This window comes from Cibotium barometz, chromosome 65, assembly GCF_041138505.1.
Source record: "Cibotium barometz isolate CiBa-2024 chromosome 65, ASM4113850v1, whole genome shotgun sequence".
Classification (NCBI taxonomy): domain Eukaryota; kingdom Viridiplantae; phylum Streptophyta; class Polypodiopsida; order Cyatheales; family Cibotiaceae; genus Cibotium; species Cibotium barometz.
Genome location: NC_141110.1, coordinates 22,680,529 through 22,706,472, shown reverse-complemented (window position 1 = coordinate 22,706,472; position 25,944 = coordinate 22,680,529).

Below are 25,944 nucleotides of genomic sequence, written 5' to 3'. Positions count from 1 at the left end.
TCTTCTCAATGTAGCAAGTTCACTCCTTTGAGGCTATGTGGTCCCTTTCAATCCCTAATGTCCATGCCATTTCGGATTTTGGCGCACGCGATGAGGGTAGACCTGCCAGGATGCCATTGGTGGCAGTTGCCATTCTGAGTTTCTGGAAGCTTGAAGCTTCTAATTTCAAATTAGAATTTTTTATGATTTATGGTTGTTCATGCTGCGCAGCCCTTTCAGCCAAGTCCCCAAGCCACTTAAGCCTTCCCATCCCTTGTTCACATGCCATTAGCACCACCCTTTTTGCCTCCTCATTAGCCTTAGGTCACACGCCACAAGTCATCCATGCTATATATTTACAAAGGGCATGCTCAAATGCAAATAGGTGTCAGCACTCATGCAGGCGCTGACACACACACACACACACCCGAAGACTCGCCAACAAAAGCAACAAGATCACCACATCATGAGGATGCAAGGCCTGATGGTTATGCCTCTGCTCCTCCTGTACAATAGATTTAATCTCAACCAAAACTCAAAACTGACCCAAACTGATTACATATTTCCTGAAACTCTTAGTACTCTACACAGTATATACACATCATCAGTCTCTGTTTTTGTCCACACATATTTAGCAACCCCCTATTTCTACTGAGACATTCATGTCCAGCACAGCTGTACAAACAGGGATGTAATATTCAGATCTTCCTCTGTACTCTCCACAACCTCCTGACAATGCATCACAAGCTTCGTGACTTTCTTCTTTCAAGGCTAACATCAACCGAGCAAAATATTTCTTTAATCGCAGACCATTCACCCTTCTTTTATGCTTCTTTCCATTTAAATCAGTAAGCTGATAGCTTCCATTATCAAAAATTTTCTTAACTTTGTATGGACCTTCCCACTTTGTCTGAAATGCAGTATAAAATGTACTGTCCAGCTTGCTATTATACCTGAGAATCAAATCACCTTCTTCAATTCCTTTTTGCTTCACCTCCTTATTCTCTTTTTCTTGTCTCTTCAATTGCATAGTGACATAGTGATCAAAAGCTAGTTCTCTGTCTAATTGGACTGTTTGCAAAGCCAATAATCTTTCTCTGTAATAGTTGATAGGTTCATATCCTTCTTCAACTAGAAACTTCAAAGCTGGAATTTCTACATCAATAGGCATGAGTGCTTCTTTCCCATAAACTAAATGAAATGGTGAGAATTGTGTACCAGATTTCACCGCAACTCTGTATGCCCATAACACATGATTCATCTCTACATCCCAACTTTTGACATGACTTTCTGTCATTTTAGTCATCATCAGCTTAAATTCACCATTGAATTTTTCATTCAAACCATTGCATTGAGGGTGATAAGGAGTGGTATACTTGTGGTTGATGTTTAGTCACCCAAAAGACCCTACTTGTTGGTGAATTGAAGAACCAGGGCTTGGAATTGATAGCACACGTCAAACAAGCCTTGAAGAGCACCCTCAAAACAAACCGTGGACCTGTACCTCATTCATCATTCCCAAATTCTCAAAACATTAAGGCAAACTCCCAACACCTTTCATTGAATCCCTTCGCTCCGTTCCCGACACAAGACATGAACAACACCCAGCTGTTGCATGCAAAATTCTAACTTCCATTGTGCACAAATTTTCAACCTAGCACGTCAATCAAATTCAAGAAACTCTTCATGCCTCCAAGATTCCAATTTTTATTACATGAGGAACCCCTCCTCCTTACTTTCATACCCCTCCTCCATACATAGGCAGTCGGGCCTCTTCCCCGGTGTTCCTCTCCCCCAAAGCCTCCTATCTAGGCGTGATCTTTTATGATCATGCACACCCGTTTTCTATATATAAGCATCACCGATACATTTCCCATTCTAGTGTGCTTCATTAGGTGGCCATCATCATGATGCATATTAGTGATTAGCATGCAGTGGCACAACAATGGTGGATGGCATAGCGAGCACCCCAGAGGAGTGAGTCATCATTAGAGAGTGTCACTTTTACATTAGTGATGATTGCTCTCACAGCATCCACTTTGTGTAACATTGCTTCTATCTCGTCAGATGACTTTTTGAGAGAGTGTGGGGTCACATGGATAGAGCATGGACAGGGTGGTGGATATGGTTAGATGGATGTGGGGATTATTTCAAGAGTGCTTGTTAACTATTAAAATTACAGTAATGTGATGAGCTATGGTGGATCAAATGCTAGAATCAACATCAGTAACAAAGACATTAGATGATAATTAAGATGTGATTAGTGAGCAATTAACTAATAGCTTAATGTAGTCATGGATAATCAAAAACCAGCAAGTTCTCATTAGGCCAATGCCTCAACTTATAGAGTTTACATCCAAGCATCTAATCCCACTGATTTCTCCTTAATTCACTCCACCTCTTTTGCTTGATTCTCTCCACCTCTCTGAGAATATCTCCACACTTCCTAAATCTTCTCATGCTACCCTTTATTCTCTCCCAGTAGATTCTTCTAACCTTTTCACAGGTTCTCTCAAATTTACATATTCTTTTTTACAGCCTCTCTTGCCAAGGGCTTGTTCCCGCACACACCCTATTCACTTGTATATTTCAACACCTCCCCTCAAGTGAATACTCCAAGCACACCTGGACCCTATACCAAGTTTCTCTCTTACTTGATAGTCCGCGACCAGTGCGCCTAGCACACCTCCCCTCAAGTGAACAATCTCAGCACACCTGGACCCTATACCAAGTTTCTCTCTTACTTGATAGTCCACGACCAGTGCCTCAAGTCCCTAAACTCATAGTCCTTGACACTCTCTCTCTATGTGTGCAAGGCTACTATAAGTGCCCGTGACCTTGACTAAAGTTCTCACACATACATCTACCACATGGCCTACATCATCAGTGGCTCAGAGGTGGTTTTACTTTGTTGGGGCAGGTTACATTGGGTTATGGGGTTTCTCTCTCTCTCTCTCTCAGAGATTTTCACATGGCTCCTCACTCTTTGGGGCCTCACATCTTCTCTTGTCTTCAGTCTTCTTATCGTGGCAGCTTCTCTTCATGCGTCCGTGTCTTCCTCTTCTTTCAGTCTTCTTGTTGTGGCAGCTTCTCTTCTCGTGTCCATGTCTTCCTTCAATGCTTCCTCTAGCTTTTCTTCTTGGTGTGGATCTTCCTCTTGGAAAGAGATCTTCTTCTTTCATGGCTAGGGCCATGAGCTTGTTCGTCAGTTCTTGCTCCATGTGAGCAACATGTTTAAATGTTTTGTTGACAGTTCTTTTGGGCTTTTGATGTTTATCTTGTGTCATTATGCAATGCAAACCCAAATCTATGTGGGAGGTCTTACCTCTTGCCTTATTCTGGACAAGGGCAGTGTCTAATCCCATTTTTACACTGATGTAATGTGCCCAATACATAATGCATATAGCATTATGTACATTCCCAAATGCAACTCTGGCTGTGAATAATCTTGAATTTGAGTGTGATTTGCAAGCATTAACCAAGGGTTAAATGCAAAATGATGATTACCATAAATTTATCAGCATAATTTTACCAGAAATTACATTAAATCAAGGGTAACCAATTTGTACAGTATGGTTGGAGTATCAAACCCTCTCCGAATTGCAATCTGAAGTTATAGAGATCTGTATCAAATACCTAATGGTTAATTTAAACCCTCAATTGCACCAAAATACAGTGATTAACATAACAGTGATATGTATCAAATACCTCAATCGTTAATTTGGCTCTGATACCATGTTAAAATTACAGCAATGTGATGAGCTATGGTGGATCAAATGCTAGAATCAACATCATTAACAAAGAGATTAGATGATAATTAAGACGTGATTAATGAGCAATTAACTAATAGCTTAATGTAAGCATGGATAATCAAAAACTAGCAAGTTCTCATTAGGCCAATGCCTCAATTTATAGAGTTTACATCCAAGCATCTAATCCCACTGATTTCTCCTTGATTCACTCCACCTCTTTTGCTTGATTCTCTCCACCTCTTTTGCTTGATTCACTCCACCTCTCCTAGGATATCTCCACACTCTCCTAGAATATCTCCTAGAATATCTCCACACTTCCTAAATCTTCTCATGCTACCCTTTATTCTCTCCCAATAGATTCTTCTCACCTTTTCACAGGTTCTCTCACATTTATAGATTCTGTTTTACAGCCTCTTGCCAAGGGCTTGTTCCCGCACACACCCTATTCACTTGTATATTTCAACATTAACCACTCCGGTTAACATTATTTTTCAAGAGTGGCTACACTCATTGTAACTTATCTTTTTGTAACTGGTCAAAGCGCTTAATGATAAAAGAGACATGGGATGGCCAAGCTTACGGCTTGTATAATTCCGGTCATAGGAAATAGTTGTACATAGAGCTAGGAAGACTAGTTTTGGGCCCCCAATTGTAAATGGCCAGCCAGCCATTGTAAACTAAGAGCTCTTGTATATAAAACATTTTATGAAATATTAAGAGGGACAATCCCATTAGTCTCTTTTGATTTTTTCCTCTCTCTCTCTCTCTCTCTCTCTCTCTCTCTCTCTCTCTCGATGGATGCATGCTTGCTTAGTTGTTCTCTCACATTGAGGCCTCACACTTCTTAAAGACTATATACCTGCATAGGACCAACACTATACACATGAGTGCTCCATTGGGTTTCACCAAACTTGTAAATGACCCCAATTCCACCAATCTTATACCCGCATTAGACTAACACTATACACATGAGTGCTCCACTAGGTTTCACCAAACCTGTATAATGACCACAATGCCACCAATCTTATACCCACATTGGACCAACACTATACACATGAGTGCTCCACTGGGTTTCCCCCAACTTGTAATGACCCCAATGCCACCAATCTCAAGTATCTTGCATAACACTAATTTCACCAACCACTTCTCACATCCCTTTACACTTTAGTGAACAAACTCTTTTCATGATGAACAGTTAGGAAGGGGGGTCACTCATGGGTTAGAAGATGTCCTAGGCCAAGAAGGAGGTGCACATAGCTCAAGGGATGCCCTTAAACATGTTGCCTAGGAAATATCCAAATATATGTATAAATTTGATGGCTCCATGGACCATATGAGTTCATGCAAGTGTTTGAACAACGTTGTGATGCATTTTGAGCTATTACCTGCCCGTCTAAAGTTCAAGATTTCACATGATGCTTAACGGGCAAAGCCAGTTGATGGTTTACCACACTATGACCTGAGACCAAAGCTAATTTCAAAACTTTGAAGGTAAATTTCATCTATATGTTCTCAAGACAAGGTCACTAGTGGTGTGCATCATGTGAACTTTACTCAATTGAGTGGAAAACTGAGACCTTATAAGATTTAATCCTCCAGATAAAAACTCTAGATTCACGATGTGAACCATGGGAAATTTTGAATGATGCTCAATTGAAACAATGTTTTATGATAGGGCTAACAAAAAATGGATTGCACAATTTTATCCTTGCATCAAATCCTAAGACCTTTGACTAATGTTGCAAAGCAGCTATCTAATTAGATGACAACATGCTAAATAAGGACCTAGATGTAGATAATTCCTCAACCAAACAAAGGGTTATAAATAAATTGATTTCAGAACTCACCACTCAACAACTTTACATTGCTTTAATGGGAAGAGAAATATGGGATAAAAAAGGAGCTACCTATGAACAAAATCTGAAACCTCTTTCATCCAAGGGCATAAAGCCATGCTTTTACATTGCAATCATTGCAAACATGGCCATAAAACTACACTTTGTCCTAAGGTTTGTGCAACCGAACCAAATCAATAATCACAAACACAAGTTGTACAACAACCTTGTGGAACAATGTCGCACATTTAACTCAATGAAATACTATACAAATGAATTAGCATGAGACACAAAACCCTCAAACATTGCAAATCCAAGAACTTACATTCGAAAGTCTAGTGCCCTTAGCCCAAAATGAGGGCAAACAGGGAGTAGAAATTGTTAAGGATGTGACAAGAACATCACTCCAGTGCTTTTACTATCGTGGACCACACAAGATAGTAGATTTCCCTGTCTGAAACACCTCATCTCTAGCTGTTGACACTTTGAAACCCCTATGTGAGCAATGTGCATTACAAAACTAGACTATCAAAAACTAAACTCAACAATACCAAACACGATAGAAATTGCACCATTCAACATTTTTAGTGTGCATAATGGACAATTAAACACCATACCATTGAATGTGCTAACACAACTGCAAGAAAAGATGCAAACTAAATTAAAATGTGCCAATGTTGAAACTTCAAAATGGGTCAAAAAGAAATTGATGTAACACATTAGACCAACAAGGATCCGAAGCTAAAGGATGAATTCCACAAATCAAAATAGAAACTCAACGGAGACAAGCAAGCCTCGAACCATCCAAAAGCTCAACCACAAAAAAGGGATCTGGGACCTCAAAAACCAAACCAAACCAAGGACAAGCAAAAGGTAAAGGTCAAAACGAGCTCAATTGAGGATAGGAAAATGAGAAAAATCTCACCAAAGGGGCTTAAGTGAGCTTAAAATGCAGAAACATCTGCTGCACAAGAAACATCAAAAGTTGCATGTGAAACTATTGATATTGATAGAAAAAAACAAGTTCCTTTTTTTAGTAAACAAAGAGACTGGGATGCAAATGCTTCATGGAGGGACACAAACAAAAACCCAAAACAAACCTTTCTCATGTGCCACCACATGGGAAAACAAGGGGTTAGAAGCGTACGCATGCTTCCCCACTAAATGAAAAAGGATTGATTCCAACTAATAATTCTAAGAGTGAAATGTGGGAGAGCATGGTGAGACTAGTTGACTGGTGCATCGAGCCACCTGTTGGCTCCACCCCAGTTACTTCTCAAAGATTCATGCAAGAGAAACAAGAAAAAACGAAGATTTATCAACTTCCCTTTCAAAATGAGCTAGATTTGCCAAATGAAACTCAATCTCTGAGAGACAAGGTGATTGGAGAGACCTCAATGTGTAGTATGGAGATGGAAGGATGTCATTGGCTTATTAATGATAAGCTAGAAGAAAATGAAACCAAAAGTGTCCATGCAAATGAGACACAAACATCAACACAACCAATGGGAAGGGGGGTAAATAATATACATCTTTGTACATAATTAGTGTTGTGGACCCTAACAATGACCTTCAAACCCTCGATATATAAATGCAAACTCGAAATGCTCTAGGAGAATATGAGATAAGGGGAAAAAATAAAATGAATGAATTTGAAAGTGAATGGGAATCATTCACTGAAATATCTATGCTACCTCTTGACATTTGGCTAGATTTCTAAGTGGGCAAAAACATTCAACGGAAGAAAGTAGTAATTAGCCTCAATGCTACTCACAATACTATTTCGAGAAAAATTCGAGAATCTTTAGGCTAACCCACACTCACTCCTAGATAAATGAATGTGCTAGATGCCAATGTCTTGAACCTCCAAATCTGGGGTTATTTCTGACACTCAGTTCTTACTTCGGATGATAGCATCGAATCTGAATTTCAAGTTACCCCTGCAAAACTAGAAGAGGTTATCCTTGGTGGTAACTCATTTGTCATCAATAGTTGGCAATCCATTGGTGAAAGAAAGAAAACCATGTTCTTGGAAACCCTTGAAACATCCTTCAAATCGGATCCCTTACCTGAAAGTGAGACTATAGAATCTCAACATCTTGTGCCAAAGTCAAAATAGCTAAAAGTGCAATAACTTGAACCTTGAAAACCTAAGACTCCAAAACCTAAAACATTCCTCGATGGATTCCTAGAATATAAATTGGCTTTGAAACAAACTTCAGAGTCCAAACCATCCAATCTCAAATCTATCTTTATAGGCAACACAATCTCATGACATATGAGCTATGGCATTGTCTAGGCGAGCCAAGCTTGCAGGCTCATGAATGGATTCTGTGGATGGACACTCAAGGCATGCCATGTCTAGGATCTTTTGAATGCATAGTTTATGTGGAGTCAAATCCCTTAAAATGTAAGATTTTTGTGTTAAACTATGTGCTAGAAACAGATTTTATCCTAGGAAGTCTAACCCCTTGAAATGTAAGATTTATGTGTTAGACGATGTGATGGAAGCAGATTTTATCCTAGGAAGGGATTGGGCTACCATGGTGCAAGCTATACCGAACTTCATCAACCGAACATGTGCCATGAAAATTTCTAACAAAGGAGTGGGTAAGGATGAAATAACACTCAATGCTCTTTATGACCTTGTTCAAAAGCAATAATTAGCCTCTACATAAGAAACCACTCTTGATGAGGACCCGCCTTCTCCATCGAAGATCCTTTGTGATGAACTCCCTAAATGTGCCATATACCCCCAAAGAAGGAATCAGTCCCAAATCTACATATTCAGGGTCCTCAAACTACAAATTGCCATGATGGTGACCATTCCATTTATCCAAAATTTTGAGTAAGAGCCACATTTTCCAAAGGAAGAGCTGCCCACAATACAACCACTATGTCTAAAGAACCTTTTCTATAAGTGTCACCAAGGAAGCAACAAGATCTAAACCACAAAAACTTATCTATAATAGCCACTTCTAGAAATAATTCTCAATCACCAATGGTGGAATCAATGGTCAATTAACAAAGAACCCAAGAATGAAAATTCTATTACAAGGAAAAATCCTCAATCGACATCACCAAACAAAGGAAACGCCTCGCACACCAATGGAACCTCATCATCAATAACCCTTCTATTTCCACCTCCATGACCCTTGACCATAACAACCCCTCTCGCTAAAGTCTCTAAGTCTATAGTAACAAAAGAGATCCAACTTCCAAATTGGATCTAGTAAAATCCAAAACATAGCCTCAACGTTGGTAGCCCCTCCTTTATTGAAGACTCCAGACTCATCATTAATGCTACCAAAACCCAACACTAAAGCCTCACCAACTCATATCAAAAAAGCTTTTGTTCTAGCAAGCTCATTGTCTGTCACACCAAGAAGACCATCGAGATATTTCCAAAGCATCAAAAGGTGGGTGGAAAAGTGACTGCATCAAGCACAAGGGTTCTATAAGGGTAGCAATACTATTTGGCTACCTAGTCAGACCAAACATCATTCACATGGAGAAATTCTAAGGCCTGATAAGAAGAAGCAAATAAGGTAGCCTCAACCAGGGTATCCAAAGCAAACACACACACAAGCATGCCCATAAAGGAAATATGGATTTCACCGGGTGATACTACAAGTCCAAGGCTATCATGAAGATGCAACCCATGTTTGGATCCCAAACGTTAGGAATTTTTTGGACCCAAAGAGGGCCTCTTGGATTAACTTTTGATTAGGAATGGACCACTAGGAAGAGGGCTGGGTGCACATTTTTAACTTCTTTGACCCTAGGGGGCCTAGGCTTTGGCTTGCCTAATTACTACTCTTGTCCCCCTACCTCTTGGGCCCAAACTTAGAGGTCCCCCCACCTAGAATCGCGCATATGAAAAACCCTAAAAATTGAAAATTTTCAAGTTTTTTCCAAAAGTGTGTTTTCCCTCTCAAACTTCCCCCCAACATACTCTAGGTTTGGAAAGCTCATTTTGAACCTCTTTCTTCCTCTTCTAAGCTCTCCATTGCTGCAGAAACTCCATACCTCTCAAACTCTCCCTCCTTGTCAAGCTCCCTCCGTCTCAAGATCCCTCTCCCTCTTTCTTCCTTTTCTAAGCTCTCCATTGCTGCAGAAACTCCATCCCTCTCAATCTCTCCCTCCTTCTCAAACTCCATCCCTCTCAATCTCTCCCTCCTTCTCAAGCTCCCTCCCTCTCAATCTCTCTCTCTCTCTTTCTCTCTCTTAATCTCCCTCCCTCTCCATTGCTGCAGAAACTCTATCCCTCTTTAGTCTACCCTAGGTTCAAGAAGCCTATTCTACCCTCTTTTAAGCTTTCCATTGTTGCACTGAAAACCTTGAGCTTCCTCTCCTCTCCACTCTTCTGTTGTAAAACAAGCTTTTCTTTTCCTTCTTCTCTCTTCTTACCACCATGGCCTCTTCCAATAATGTGAGAAGACCTAGGGAGAAGGTGGAAGAGCTTGTGCTGCATAACACAAGAGATGAGAATGGAGTTTGGGCTCCAACAAGATTTAGGGTTGGGGCTTGGGTCTACATGCAGCCAAGCTCTAAGGGACCACATCGAGTGCGTCAACTGGGGAATATGCTACATCATTGGAAGGGGCGGCTACAAGGCTTCAAGCATACTAAGAAGGAAGGAGTTTTCTATGCTATGCATGCATCCATTGGAGAGGAAATGTTTGTATCTCAAAGCCCAAGTGATCTTGTATAGAACAATATCTTTTTCTTTTCTCACTTTATTTGGCAAGCTAGAAGAGATCCCCAACCCCCCTCTTAACAATCCTGAATGGCCCAAACCTGATGCTTGGACCATCTTATGCTTAAAGTTTAAGATGGTAAGTGATATCAAGACATCACTCAAGTTTTCAAAGGCATCTAGGTCAGTAGGGATAAATTGGTTTTGTCATTTACATGTTTTTGTGCACATGTTCAATTCCATGCCAATGCACCAGACAAAAATAATGTATATTTGTAAGGAGGTACGGTCTGACCTCATTCAAGGATTACTAGGAGAGGGTTGGGAGGTTAATGAGGGAAGGTGATGTGTACAAGTGCAAAGTAGTAGACTCTACAGTGTCTTTCAGGTTCTTGAAGGCACGCTCTATTTTGTACATGCGTCTGCACTACCAAAGATGGATGCAAAAGCATGGGACATGGATCCCACTTCAAGCCTCAGGAGAAGAAATTATACCTATTGAGGTAGCTGTGATGATGATGCAAAATGGATGGATTGAGCGAGTGGCAGCAAGCAAACATTGGAGCCTAGCAGACCTGCATCAACACTTTAGCATCATGGGCTTTGACAATGTGGAAGAGTCAAGTTTCAAGTTGATGAGAAGAAAGGTATATCTGATTCCACTACATGTCTAGAGTTAACCCTTACACTTTCTGGTTATCGTGCCACTTTTTATATTTTTATAGATTGGGAAGCATAAGGAGGGGACAACCATGGTCTCAGAATCATGGCAAATAGGGGACCTTGAATTTTCAGTAGCAAGGTGCATAGCCCTACCAACACATAGTAGGCATGTGGAAGAGCTTGAAGATGAACTGAGTATATGGGAAAATAGCTTCTGTTCTGATGCACGTGAGGGGCAAGAGTTTCAGGATGATCGAGATGAAGGCAATGACAAGCTTTCAAGTCAACAAGAAGATGGAGATCAACATGAAGTAAATGTCACAAGAGGGGCAAAAAATGAAGACATTATAACAATTTTAGATTAGATGACATGCTTGTAATTTTGTAGCAGGCTCTTTTTTAACCAATCTTTATTTAATTGAAATCTTAATATTTTTACAAACTGTATTTTTTTGGTCTAGCGGTCTAGTGTGAAAAGGCCAAACTTTAAATTTTAACTATAAATAGTCAAAGGTGCCTTCTTTCTCATTTTCACGCGATAGAAACCAAGCATGAGCTCACACTATCTCTCTGCATTCACATGGCTACCCACTTTGACAACTTCTGTGAGTTCCTCTCTACCACCCCGTGGGCGAGCAAGAGCGAGCTCTTTGTCATGTACTCTCGTGAAATCGACTTTGAAAAGTTGCTCGCCCTTGCGTCCCAACATTATGAGACGTAGATTGCATACATGGAGCAATACTTGGCTCCCCACTCCATCTCCTTTCCCCATTGCCCCAATGATCGATGGTGCATGTTGAGCTGCTTAAGTACATTCAACAATATGCCCGTCCCTACATCCAGCGTCTTGACCACTTCATCGACATCTGCATCCCCGCAGGAGCTTACTGTACCTTCAATAAGTAGGAGGTGAAGAGGTTGGGGAAGGGCAATTTAGGAACTAGGTTCCTCTCGTGGCTCGCCACTTTTGCATTCCTCATCAGCGAGATGAGGATTCGGATGAGGAGGTAGAGATGCCTGCATTGCAGTTGGCAGGGTATTTGAGGGATGACAAGGAAGTGACAGTAGGAACGAGTGCTGGTGTAGAAGAGCAGCTTGCATCAGAGCACTTTCCAGAGGGTGCACAATCTACAGCTGAACAGCCCACTGTAGTAGAAGATGCAGGGCCATCTTCCCCACACCAGGAGAGCAAGGTGCTGCTAGAGCTTGAGATCAATCTCTTGAGCACCATTGTGGTGGAAGGTGAAGAATACTTATTTCTTCATGACCTTGAAAAGATAGCTGGCTTGAGAATGGATGAATGCATGGGCATTATATGCATGCGATGTGAGGTGGACCTTGATATGTCCAACCTCGGTCCTCACCTAGATAGTGCTATATTACCCCTTGGAGAATCTATCGCAGAGATAGTTGCTTTGGTCAAGGAAACTATGGTTGAGACCGCGGAGCAAGCCCTAGTTCCAGAGGAGGAATTCACAACCTTATAAGACAAGCTAAAGGCTGAAAAGGATACCCTTGCTACTAGAGCAATGGAGGAGACCAAAGCACCAAAAAAGGATGAGGCTAAGTCCTCGATTGACCTCTCCACCCCCACCAGCACTTTGGCAAAAGAAGACATTGAGCAAGAGGTAATAATCGACCTTTTACAACCTAGAAACATTTGTAATTATGTATAGGAAAATATTTTGATTTTTCCTTTGATTGCAGAGGGTGGTTGAAATTGACGCATTTGCTGGGAGAGACAGCGGCAGCAGAGACCAGGCCAAGGTCCATGGACATGATGCTGCATTGGCAGATTATCTTGGAAAGCCCTCTCTAAGGTGCTCTGTGTAGCCTCTATGGCACAGAGCACCAAATGTATAGTTCTCATTAAAAAATCCCTTGCCTTCGATGTTTTTGGTTCTGGATTTAGGGGTAAGCTTCTTGCTCGTATAGGTATAGCCAAAAGCATAGGCATAGAGGATCCTCAAGAAATATCCCAATCACTCCTTGAGCACGCTCTGCCCAATAACAAGAGAAGGAAGCTCAATATTGAAAGAAAGTTTTTGTAAAGATGATGTATGATTTCTTATTATGAACACAATACAATTTTTGCAAACTTATTTTCATCAAGTATATCATTGTTTTTTTTAGTTTGTACCATCAATGTTTTTGTGAATGCATCAAAAATGACCCTGGGAGCCTGGGGGAGTAGTGCTAGAACAGCTTCCCCAATCCTTCAGTAGCAATTCTGATGCATTGGATGATAAATAATGTATTTTTACACATGATTAAAGGTATTTTTATCTTGTAAACTACTGTTTCTCATAAATCAATGTACTCAACTTGATTATAAATGCATCAAAAATGATTCTGAGTGGCTAGGGGAGCAGTGCCAGAACAGTGTGAATTTTGAGCCTGCACCACTGCTGCATAGCCTAAATTTGCACTATTCTGGCATAGCTTCCTCAATCCTTCAGGAGCAATTCTAATGCATTGGATGACAAACAATGTAATTTTGCACATGAGTAAAGCTATCTTTATCTTATAAACTATTGTTTTTCACAATTAATGTACTCAACTTCAGTGGCTGGGAGAGCAGTGCCAAAACAGTGCAAATTTTGAGCCTGCACTGTCGATGCTACAAAGCCTAAATTTGCACTGTTCTGACACAGCTTCCTCAGTCCTCCAGGAGCAATTATAATGCATTAGATGATAAACACTATATTTTTACACCTGATTAAAGGTGTTTTTATGTTATAAAGTAATATTTCTCACAATTAGTGTGCTCAACTTCACTATAAATGCATCAGAAATGATCCTGAGTGGTTGGGGGAGCAGTGCTCAACTTCACAATTAGTGTGCTCAACTTCACAATTAGTGTGCTCAACTTCACTAATGCATCAGAAATGATCCTGAGTGGTTGGGGGAGTAGTGCCAGAACAGTGTGAATTTTCAGCCTGCACCGCTGCCTGCAGAGCCTAAATTCGCACTGTTCTAGCATAGCTTCCCCAGTCCTCCAGGAGCAATTCTGATGCATTAGATGATAAATATTATATTTTTACACATGATTTAAGATGTTTTTATCTTATAAACTGCTATTTCTCACAATTAGTGTGCTCAACTTTATTATAAATGCATCAGAAATGATCTTAAGTGGCTGGGGGAGTAGTGCTAGGATAGTGCAAATTTTGAGCCTGCATCGCTGTTGCAGAGCCTAAATTCGCACTGTTCTGGCATAGCTTCCCCAGTCCTCCAGAAGTAATTCTGATGCATTAGATGATAAACACTATATTTTTACACATGATTTAAGGTGTTTTTATCTTATAAACTGCTATTTCTCACAATTAGTGTGCTCAACTTCAATATAAATGCATCAGAAATGATCCTGAGTGGCTGGGGGAGCAGTGCCAGAACAGTGTGAATTTTTAGCTTGCACCGTCGTTGCAGAGCCTAAATTGGCACTGTTCTGGCATAGCTTCCCCAGTCCTCTAGGAGCAATTCTGATGCATTAGATGATAAATACTATATTTTTACACATGATTTAAGATGTTTTTATCTTATAAACTGCTATTTCTCACAAATAGTGTGCTCAACTTTATTATAAATGCATCAGAAATGATCCTGAGTGGCTGGGGGAGCAGTGCTAGAACAGTGCGAATTTTGAGCCTGCACCGCTGTTGCAGAGCCTAAATTTGCACTGTTCTGGCATAGCATCCCTAGTCCTCCAGGAACAATTCCGATGCATTAGATGATAAATACTATATTTAAACACATGATTTAAGATATTTTTATCTTATAAACTGCTATTTCTCACAATTAATGTGCTCAACTTCATTATAAATGCATCAGAAATGATCCTGAGTGGCTGGGGTAGTAGTGCCAGAACAGTGCAAATTTTGAGCCTGCACCGCCGTTGTAGAGCCTAAATTTGCACTGTTCTGGCATAGCTTCCCCAGTCCTCCAGGAGCAATTTTGATGCATTGGATGATAAACACTATATTTTTACACATAATTAAAGGTGTTTTTATCTTATAAACTACTGTTTCTCATAATTAGTGTGCTCAACTTCATTATAAATATATCAAAAATGATCTTGAGTGGCTAGGGGTGAAGTGCCAGAAGAGTGCGAATTTTGAGCCTATATCACCGTTGCAGAGGCCAAATTCGCACTGTTCTAGCACAGCTTCCTCAGCCCTCCAAGAGTATTTCTGATGCCTTGGGTGACAAGCTGGCACATGATAGACACTCCATGTTAAACAAACATGATGACACCGAGACATTATAAGAGAAACTTAAAATTTTAATTATCAAAAGGTTACAAATGAAAGCCAGATAGGCTTGTTACAAAGGGGGGTATGAAACAAAAGAGTTGCTTCAAAAAAAAGGTTAACATCTAAGATCTCTAGATCGTGTCTCGCTCGCCTCGAATGCACCGAGCTAGTTGCATGTCCTTGGCAGATATGGTAATCCTCTTTGCATGTATTGCAAGGAGGTTGGTGTCTTCTTTAAGAAGCCCAACAAGGTAAGCCTCAGAGGCTTCTTGCAATGCTTCAAGGGCAATCCCCTGCACACGAAACTCTGTTCTATATCGTTGGAGAATCTCCTTCACTGTGCGAGCAAAAGGGGCTCTTCTTATGAGCAACTCAATGTTCCTCTGATAAAACTTGATTTCTTGTAGAGCCCTATGCCCTTGGCGCATCCTTCTCCTTGGAGCTCTCTGTGTTGTGTTAGTGCATTGGCGAGGTTGGGACTTCCTTGGCCTGAAGAGCTTGACCTTTCTACGCTTGCGCACACTTTTGCAGGAACCTCCTCTTGGTCTCTCTCATAGTCTAAATCCTCCTCCTCCTCCTGTTGCTGTGGTACTTGTGTATCAAGTTCCTCCCGACGAGTAGGTAGGGGACCGTGTCTTGGTAGTAGGGTCTTGCCACCTATGGTGCGCAATGTAGGAATGTTTTCACCAACCCAGTCGAACTGCTCATCATTGGCTTCTCTGTCTTGATCTCTGGGGTGGCTGCATTGTGGGGTCTTCTTCACACGCTTCCTCCTACTAGAAGGGCCTGCGTGTGTGTGCGCTGGTGTTACTGTGGGAGGAGAGTTGGACTCTGGTGATCCCATTAGGAGTGTCCTATAATCCAAGGGGTCACTCTCTTCTGTGGCGTCGCCAGTATGTGGTTGTTGGGTGCCTTGCACTATGTTTTGTGAAGGCATGGTAACACGTGCGGTGTTCTTGGTGCGTGCCATATCCATGTACGACAATGCTAATGTGGTGATGTGCTGGTGTCCTTACGTGGGTGTCTACGTAGATCTTGAGCTCAAGCTCCCAAAAAAGTGAAATGAAAATGAAGTGAGAGAAGGAACTATTAATAGTTTTTTTAAGAAAAAAAACCTAACTAAACTTATTTTCTTAGCCTTATTACATCTAGATTTATGCTGGTGTGTGCACAACCCAACGCCTCCCTTGTCTTCTCATTCGTGCACGCCAAGCACCATGCCTATGGGGAGCATTGGTCTGTAACCATTCAAGCCGAGCATGACTTTTTGTAGCCTTGCGTGCCTCTTGCGCAAGCTTAGATTGTGGGGCCCGCTCCCTAACCAATACCCTTCCAAAGGTTGTGCGATAAAACCAATTGAACATCTCTTGTAAATAGTTTGTACATGTTCCTCCTATAGAAGCTCCACCTCCATGTCTTGTATTTTGAAATAAGCCCCTCTTGCTTTATAACGTGATTTCTCCATCCCTTGGATACTCCACATGTCGAGCGATCCATACTTGTTCATGAAATACGCACCATGTGCATAAACTATGTGCTGTACACATGACAATAGAATTTAATTAGAAAAAGTCAAGGTTAAAACACCAGTTTATTTTTTTACTGTACAACTTACCATATAGTGTGTTACTTTACTCTCTCCCCAAGCACCTAGCGCACTTTTGGTGAATTCTATGATATGTTGTTGGAATGATGCTCGTTCTTGGGCAGTTGTGCTACTTTGATTCATAATGCAAACCATGTTATTGAAATTTATCCAAAGCTGTTTGCGCATATTTACAAGAGCTAGCATTGGACAATCTACATTTGTGGTGATTGCACACAGGTCTCTCCAGAGTCCCCAAGTCTTCTTTGAATTCTCTATGTTTGCTGGCTTCTCCAAAAATCTTCTTGCCTTTGATCCAGTCATGGAGACCTTTTGAGCAACCTCGTATGACATACCAGAGGCCTCCTTATTCACTCCAATTTTCACGTTTCCACCATGCAGCCCAGAGAATTCAGACAATGCTCTCGTTTACCAAGGGCTGCAACTTTCCTCTCTTGTGTAGGCATTGTGAATGTATAATCGATATGGCACTTAAGCAATCAATCAAAGATTCTCATGAATGCATGAAGTGTGCAAAAGTGAATATTCTTTAGTGGAAAATTAATGATGGGGCTCCAATTTGAATTCCTGTTTGGTTCTCCTAGCATATCACGAGACATGACACCTTCCACCCATCTTGCATTTGGTTGTTCCTCATCTTCATCATCAGTTGACTCGGTTGGATCTACTGCATCTTCTTGTTGCTTCTTCCCTTTCTTGGGACCTTTTGAGGCATCCTTCACGACAGAACCAACCTTCTGTATACCTTTTCCATTTGTCTTTTTCTGCCTAGGAATATCAATCTCAGCATTGCAATATGGACAAGGCCAACTTGATGTCGCGCCTTGAGCACAACCCATCATACATTTAGTTATCTTCAAATCTCCCCCAAGATGCCAATCCACCTTGAACTTTCCTATGTTTTCTACATCTAAAAGTTGACCATCAATTTTCTTTTTGATTACATCTGTTATCCAGGGAGTCCTTTCAAACATCCATGTCAATACCTCATGTGTCTCCTTCGGTACTTCGAATGCACCAAGCCACCAGACCTCTTTTTCAGATTGCACACTAAAACTTGGTTTAGTAGTCTTTTCCCATGCACAAATCATGGCCTCATTCATGAGCATAATGCTCATACGTTCTAGCTTCCGACCTTTCACAATTTGGCACTCATCTAGCTTGAGCACAAATGAAAGTGTGCTCCCCAAAACTATAAATAAATGGTAATTTAAAATATTCAAAACAAAATAATCGTCTTCATTTTCTACTGAAAAACATGAATAGTAGCAATTGCAAGTTCTCACCTTCTGGTGAAAGACCATAGAACACCATAGCTTGTTGTAGTCTCTCAATATGAACAAAGATGTTATTGTAAACATCATAGTGAAATTCTGTACTTGTTGTCTTGATTTTCTTTCTGCTCGACCCTGTGTCTAATGTTAGTGTGTCCTCAATGTGATAAAACTGTCCTATAGCTCGCTGCACATCATCATTATTGATACGCTTGACATTGTGAATCACCTTGAGTGTAGGAAAAAAAGTGCCAGTGATTCCTTGTCCTAGAAATGCATCTTTTACAACCTGACGGATTACTTGGTACCCTTTCATGCTGATTCCAGCCGCATCACAAGCATGTTAAATTAATGAAGAATCGATAAAGGTGGTAATCTCGCTCAACAGCTTGGCATATTTTAGGATGATGAGGGTCAGTAATAATTGAGAGAATATCCTTGGTATTCAAAATGGCTTTGACTAAATCCTTCCATCCCTCTTCATTAGAACCACACACCTCTTGTAGAAAATTCCTGGCAGAATACAAATCATGTGACTATTTTGTTTAAATCACTGAGTGCATAATGAAAGTTTATGTTACTTACTTTGTTGTACGAATCCTTTTCTTCCGTGCTCCACCTTTAAACGTAAGAGATTCTATACCAGCCAATGTCTTTTTGCCTTCACGAGCGACGAGCACCATTTAGCGTTGCTTTGAGTCGTTTGATAAGTTCCTCTAGCCTTTAAATCTTTGCATCCTTCTCCACATTCTCTGCGAGGATCTCTTTCATTTTATCTGATGATGTTTTAAGTCCTTGACATTGTAAAAGGCTGAATTGTGATGCTTGCAATTGAGATTGGAGAATATGGGTTTGCCAAGCTCCACTTGTAGTAGTCAATCTTCTGCAGTATCCTAACAAGCCAAGCTCTCCTTCACCAAACAAATTGCATAAAAGATAATAAATTGCGGAAAGGAGGGTTTGCTCTTAATGGAGGGTCAACTGGATAGAGATGCCCATCAACCCAAAGATCTACATTTTTCTCCTTAGCTATCCTACGAGCTTGGACAAATTGTGCATCAGTAGGATGAGTTTTTTTAGAGCTGCCATACTCTTCAGGAATACGAATGTGTAAATCAACCTTTCGTTTTCTAGCTTCACAAGGGGCTATACACATAGCTTGCAAAGGCTCCATAGCTAAGCAGAGGAAGAAGCTAAAGTAGAGAGAGAGAGAGAGAGAGAGAGAGAGAGAGAGAGCGACTGTTAAAACTTTGCTGTTGTTGCAGGTTTAACACAAATCCGTTTTTCTAAGTAAACAATGACCTTTTTGATATACAAATATACTAACATGGAGTTTTTCATCAATAAATTACATTTATGAGAAAAATAAAAAATAATAATTTTTGGGGTCCCCACAATTTCGGGATCTGACAGTTATGTTTATGGGGTTGTGGGGACCTGACAGTTAGTTATGGATGTAAGGTACCATGCTCGATACCCAATAATTCACCGAAGATGGGCATCCACAAGCCTACTTTAGGATCAAGGATATTATGAGGGAAATACCATGATATGGGTGCCTAAACCTGTCAAGATTTATAAAAGGAAATTCTCTCATAATGCAAGGACACTCTCCCATTGTGCAATTGAGCTTTCCCTCTTGCTAAACCTCTCTCTAATGCATACTAGTGAGTGTGTGAGAGTGATTTGATGTGAGAGGAGGGAGTAATGTCTGAGTGCAACATGACGGTGTGACAACACTCATAGGAGAAGGTGAATGGTAAGCTACCCATGGTGGTGTTGAGCTTAGAGACCTTAAGGGTTATGAGCTTGGCCATCAAAAATATCCCCACAACATGTTGAGGTGAGTGCTCCCTCTTGCTATCTCTTAGCCTTAACAATAGGAAACTATTGCATGCTGACATGAAACTGATGGTCCTAACACTTGGCACCATGAGCATGATGCATGTAGTCATAGATAGAAGATGTAAGTGTAGTGATGACCTCGTCGCATAACATATGGTGCTTCACTAATAGCTTTAATCTCTTGATTTCCCATGTGTTACAGGGATGTTCAAGAGAGTCATTAGTGTGATGACATGGCTTACCTACTATTGGTTAAAAGGATGGCTTATATTGAACATACTTAAGAAGAAGACTTGATTAGGTCTCATTTCTTTTTATAAAAATCATATAACATATCTTGTATTCTTGCCCGTTTGATGTGGTTAGAGTCCTACCTCTTATGAGACAAAAGGTCAACAAAGATGAGGTTGTCTCATAAAGATGAACTTTCTCATCAAAGAGATTCATCATAATATCCTTTCTAAAGACCTTATGAATATCTCAGGCTATTTGCAAGGTCGTGACACAATAACACTTGTAATAAGTCTCACAAAGAGCAAGTGAGGACAAAAGATAAATTAACACTTGAAATTTCTAAGGCTTATTTTGAGGACTATTATGGCACATCACAACAACCATGAGGTTTATTTTGTAAGGTTGTTAAGGCTATACTTTTGAGTCAGCGTTTTTTTCTAAGTGCATTAACCTCACAATGCCTCTATAATTACTCTTGTAGTGCGGCTATTGAAGTGTATTGCCAAGAATGCAAGTGACAAGAGGTGAAGGAGTGGCCAAAGAAACTGATCCTCATCTCAATGTGGTAAGAGTCACACAAGATCACAAAGTAGCCAAAGTGCAAATTATCCTTGTAAAAGCAAGTCAAGGAAAACATTAATGAAACAAAGGAACCTCAAGGCAAAAGTCAAAATTCAAGTCACATGAAGTTGAAAGGCGAATTGCCACCAAACTAAAGGAGCAAAAGTGCAGAGGAAAGCCTACCAACAAACAGTCAAAACTCAAGTAACATGAAGTGGAAAGGCATGCTACCACCCAACTAAAGGAGAAAAAGAGCAGACAAGCCTTAATTGATAAAAGTGTTAGTCCTCACATTTCATGTTGGGAGCCTACCAAATAGATGGTGTACCCTAGGTGAAAGGATTTTGTATTTCCAACAATCACCAAAGACACACCATAAATAACAAGGGATGTAAATTTCTATCACTAAAGCAAGCACCCAAGGTCATGCTATTATCACCTTTACCTTGAGGGAAGAAAGATTTAAAAAATCTTTAAGAAATCCAAGCTCCTAAAAGGCTCCAAGACTTGGGTATATGAATACTGAAGAGCTCACAACAATGCAATATAAGAAAAGGGGATCATAATTAGAAGAGGTGAGGAAAGCCTACAACTCTGACAGCCCTTTATAAAGGAATAGGCCATGTTCAAGAATTTTACGCGAATGGATTTACTCTTAATCTTCACCCAATGCATCCTCCAACAAAGCACAAAGGCTATACTATCATATTAGTTTGTATTTACTATATTTAAATATACCTTATTAAATGAAATAGACTCTAAGTCCTCAACTGATGTGTTGGGCTTGTATGTGGTGCCTTATGTCATATTTGTCCTCTATGGATGTTAATATTATCATCATCATAATCTCTCTCTCTCTCTCTCTCTCTCTCTCTCTCTCTCTCTCTCTCTCTATCTATCTATCTATCTATCTCTATCTCTCTCTCTCTCTCTCTCAATATTTTAGGAAAAATTTGGGAGTCACTTAACTCAAAATATGGAAAAGTAACCTCTTGACCACATTATTGATCGCATCCTACTCACACCATGGACATCTATTCACCATGGATATCTTAAGGATTGATCACATCCTATTTATCTTAAGGATTGATCACATCCTACTCACCATAGATTGTGATGTATACCTCTAACTCTTGTGAGGACAATCTTTAAGTAAGCCTTTTTTTTTCAAATTCTTTATTGTCCACTCTTTGTGTCTCAGATTTTTGCAAGAAAGATCCATGAACTATCAAGGCTTTATCATTTCAAGTCATTTTTAAACACTCAAAAATATTTCCTTGATTTTGATTATATTTAAAAGGAGACGTATTAACCTCTCTAAGAGTTATTTTAGCAAGTCTTAAATCAACATAGACGTGACAATCAAGATTTGAGATTATGACTTAGAATGACAAACCTCTGTTGCATGCTTCTTTAAAACATTGGGTTTATATAGGCCTTGACTATTTCTCCTCCTTTATCTACAATGATTCATACAATTAATAATTGATGTGTCCATCCTTTAATTTGAAAAAAACTAGTATTTGGCCTAAACTTACCCCACCATTTGAAACTATCAATAGAAAAATTCCTTTCAACATTCAAAATGGAAAGGTGCAGTAGCCTTTTGAAAGCACATTTTAAGGGTCTCCCTATTATGTAGAGATACTTCTTTGATATAACTTTTGTATCCTTGTTTTAAAAGTAGATATTGATAAATTCACATTTTACATTTTGATTTCTTCCATGCTTATGCTTTCATGAGCATGGAAAAATTACTTTATTTCATATCTCTTGCTTGTGTCCATTTCTTATTATTATCACTTTAGTTGTCCCCATGTGTTCTCTCTCTCTCTCTCTCTCTCTCTCTCTCTCTCTCTCTCTCTCTCTCTCTCTCTCTCTCTCTCTCTCTCTCTCTCACACACACACACACACACACACACACACTCACACCCTCTTGATATCAATCTTTCAAGAATAACTTGGAACCATTTAACTTAGAATATGAAAAAGTTTCTCTCGCTTGGGGAACTACCCTCCTCATGGGATTTCTTATGCATTTATTTGTAGTATTATTATGGATAGCTAACTTATTTACCCTGGGTGGTTGATTTGAATTCCTCCAATTTTGTTTGTTACTATTATTTACCCTTGGGAGGTTTATTTGCATTCCTCCAATTTGTCAAGTTGTAAAACATGTGGACCATGTTATTGATCACATATTACTCACTATGGACATCTACATTTATGTGTAATATTATTTATTACTATTATGGATAGCCAATTTATTCCCTTGGGTGGTTGATTTGAATTCCTCCAATTAATTTTTGTTACTATTATTTACCCTTGGGAGGTTGATTTACATTGCTCCAATTCATCAATTTGTAAAACATTTGGACCATGTATTGATCGCATACTACTCACTATGGACATCTATTCACCATTGATATCTTAAGGATTATGCTATATATCTCTAATTCTTAAGGATAAATACTAAACTTTAGGTAAGCTATTTGTTTCAAATTCGTTATTGTCCATTATTTGTGTCTCATGAACTATCAAGGCTTGATCAATGCAACTCATGTTTCACAACATAACTATTAAGGCTTTATCATTTCAACTCATTTTTTAAGACCCTCAAAATCTTACCTTCATTATGATTGTATTTAATAAAATGGGTGTAATGCATCAATTAACATAATATCGTCTAAGAACTACCTCTAAGAGTTATTTTAGTAAGTCTCAAATTAACATAGACTTGACAATCACTGAGATCACAACTTAAAATGACAAGCCTCCATTGTATGCTTCTTCAAAACGTTGTGTTCATCTAGGACTTAATATCTATAATGATTCATTAATTGATGTGTCCATCTTTTAATTTGCAAAATCAAATCTAGTATTTGGCCTACACTTACCCCACCATTTGAAACATTCAATAGAAACGTTCCTTTCCACATCCAATTGGAAGGGACCGTGCATTAGCCTATTCAATAGAAACGTTCCTTTCCACATCCGATTGGAAGGGACCGTGCATTAGCCTATTGAAAACACATTTTTTGGGTCCTCTTAATCCATGTATTTCCTTTTATGTAGAGATGCTTCTTCGGTATAATTTTCTTATCCTTTTTTTAAAGTTGATATTGATATATTCATGTTTTCCTTTTTAATTCCTCCGTGCTTATGCTTTCATGAGTATGAACTTTTTACTTTATTTTCTATCTCTTGCTTGTGTCTATTTATTATTATTATCATCTCATTTGTCCCCCCTATGCTCTCTCTCTCTCTCTCTCTCTCTCTCCCTCCGTTTATTCCCGTCTAGGCCACTTCTTTATAAGGCATGCCAATTATAACAAAGAGGGATCGTCTTGTAATAAATCAATGAAAGCTCAAGCTAGGATTTGAATAGTCTAATAATTAAAAGGAATATTTACTCACCCTTGGGAGGTTAATTTATATTACTCTATTTGTATATCGTTGCTTAACATCTTAAACATGTTATTAACCTAGTCACTGTAGATAGCCCATAGAGTGGTAGACATGAAAGCACAAAACTCACTTTTTATGGGTAAGAATAAGGAAAGGATCCTTAGGGGCTCTAGTGTCATAATCCCCCCCACTATCTTTATTTTTCTACATATCCATGGGCTTGTAGAAATACATTTGAGAGGTACAATTAGCAATCAATCGTGAGAAATTGATTTTTAAAAAACATGTCACAATGCTCCCACTATCTCTATTACTCTAGATGTGCACAAGAATATAAGCTTATAAAATATAGTGAGAGGTAAAATTAGCAGTCAAGCTTAATTTTTTTTAATGCAATTGATAAATTAGCATCTTTAAATGTGGAAACATATAGGAAGCTATCCTGAGGCATATTACCCTGAGGCTTTTCCTCTATGGAAAACATATATGACACATGCTGTTTAAGAGGTATTTTGAAAATTTGACTATTTAACATGATCCCTTTTTCTATTCAAAATCCTTAAATGCAATTTCTAAGCTATGTACATCAACTAATGTGTAAATTAATATATAATTAGAGATTAATTAAGCTCTTAATTTTGGTCTCTTCTTTTGAGATAAAATTAAGCAAAAGAGAGTCAAATTCTTTCAATTGATGTAATTAGGTGTTTTGATGCATGTTGATGCTCTCAAAACACTCAAAAATACTAATTTTGACTACTTACATGATCAATTTGGACCCCAAATAACCCATTTTCTAAATTTTTTATCTCTTAAAATAGATTAATCACCCTTAATGATAAAAATCAATCAATTAAGAGAAATTAGCCATTTTCAAGAGTTTTTTGATATTTTTGAGAAATTTTTGAAAGGATTAAGCTACTTCTAATGGTTGCTAATACTCTAATGTATACAATTCCAACAAAAAACACACAAGCTAAGCTAAAATTAATGATTTTAGTTCTATGTTTAACACTAAAGAGAGCTAACATTCACTAGAAAAATGCATTCTATTGCATTGTTTGATGCAATGGATGCAAACTAAACCTAATACACATTGTTTGCATTCTATTGCATTGTTTAATGTATTTTGTTGCATTGTTTGATACAATGGATGCAAACTAAACCTAATACACACTATGTGCAAGTCCTAAGAACATTAAAAACCACATTAACAACAACAAAAACAACAAAGTAAGCTAAAAATTAAGCAAAAAGAATTCTTTACAAAAACAAAAAAGAGAGCTATTCTACACCAAATCACCATCAAATCCGCATCTTTTTCATGGGAAACCATTAATTAAGATAATGGGCAATGGATAATGCATAGATTAGAGAAAAAACGATGGAAAAAGCCGAGGGATGGCTCGCCAGCAATGGCGCCAAAAACGTTATGGCTCACCCCAACCCCCTTTGTTGAAACACATCCAACAAGAGATTACCTAGTGAACCGCAACTATCATGAGGATCTTTCCAATGGCCGATCTCGTAACCCTTGAGGTCTCAAAGCTCTACAACTCCTTGAGAAGAAATTCCACCGCGTCTCCCGCGAGCATTGTCACACTGCCACGTTGCGCTACAGGTACTCGTCCCTCCTCTCACCTCACTTCACTCACACACATTCACTAGCATGCATTAGGGAGAGAGAGTAGCAACAACAAGAGCAAGACTCAATTACAAAATGGGAGAGTAAGTTGTATTATGAGAACAATTCACTTGTATACATGGCTATAAGTGTTCACACTCACTTAAACTGTGGCCGACCGGGCACTTTAGGCTCATAAGAGGCTTAATGC